Genomic DNA, 1,518 nt, shown 5'->3' with positions numbered 1-1,518 from the left:
TATGTCTTTCAATTGATGGGTAGTCTAACATCCATAATGAGCCCATAATATGTGTCACTCTAACAACATCCACTGGTCAGATTTATCTAGTTGACACAATAGACACATCAAGGAAACCTCACACTGCTGAATATCTTCTACAACTTGTAAAAAATTCGATCAAGAAGACTGAACAAGATTTTGGTTGTCACATTGGAAGTGTTATGACAGACAATGCAGCAAATGCCACCAAGATGAGAAAACTTTTGAAGGAATCAAGTGAATCTGAGCATACCGTCCTCACATACGGATGTGCAGCACACCTACTAAATCTACTGGCTCATGACCTTGAGATTGATAATGTAAAACAAAATGTGGTCCATGTAGTTAAATATTTTAGAAACAATCTAATAATAGATAAGTCTATATAATACTGCTCCTTATATTGATATGCTAAAAATGTCCTTTATCAATCAGATCGCATATCAGATAGCAATCCCACAATATTAAAAAAAAAAAAAAAAAAAAAAAAAATGAAACCAAATCAATCTGATGAAAAAAAAAACGATTTATTTTTTATTTTAAAAGATTAAAAAAAAAAAAAAAAAAAAAAAAAAAAAATCGCCAGCCCTGGTGTCCACTAACCTCATACGATAATACATAAGTCCGGCTAAAATTGGCACTTCAAAGCATAGCAGTGCCTTAAAAAAAGTTTCTTATTTCACTATGAATGTTTATATTAACTTATACTGCATTGAATAAGTCAATAGTCGATATATTTGTCCTATATACAATGTTAGGTTTCTAGTTTTGATATATTTGTCCAATATAAAATGTTAGTTTACAAAGAAAGCAATGGCCTCCGCTAGCGGAGCCAGAAATCTAGGTGCGCACGTCCTGTGTAATAGTAGTCCTTATATATATATGTATATATATATATATATATATATATATATATATATATATATATATATATATGTATATATATATATATCATATACATTTATATATAGGGCAGGACTCGCCGTAATTGAACAATTTTAGATGTAAGGATGAAATAGTTTTCTAATAGGGTGGTCAACGATTAGAATATATTCAGAAACCATGTAGTGATTACTGAAAATATCGGTTGTTTTAAGAAACGGTTTGACAACTTCATGGATGGTGATGACAAGTGGTAATGGAAATGGACATGGCGGAGCTTCATTATCCATTTGTCGAAACTTAACATTTCTATACATAAAAAATTATATTGAATATCGGGTGATTACTTTAGTAATATGTATTTTTCGTTTCTCTCGCGGAACTAGTTAATTCGCGCTATAAAAAAAAACATGTTTCGTTCTTATATCAAATTATCATTAGGTTATTTGAAAGAATTGTGTCATAAATGTGAAATATATATTCATTAACGTTAAAATAAATAATGCACTTACTACTATGATGTAGCTAGAAAAAATATTAAAGGTAATTGGACCTTTATGAGGTTATGTTAGAACATGAATGTGAAATGTATTCGCTGTGTTGCTTTGCATTTCG

Source organism: Oratosquilla oratoria, chromosome 29, assembly GCF_046742065.1.
Source record: "Oratosquilla oratoria isolate Oo_2021 chromosome 29, ASM4674206v1, whole genome shotgun sequence".
NCBI lineage: Eukaryota > Metazoa > Arthropoda > Malacostraca > Stomatopoda > Squillidae > Oratosquilla > Oratosquilla oratoria.
This window is presented reverse-complemented; position numbering follows the sequence as displayed.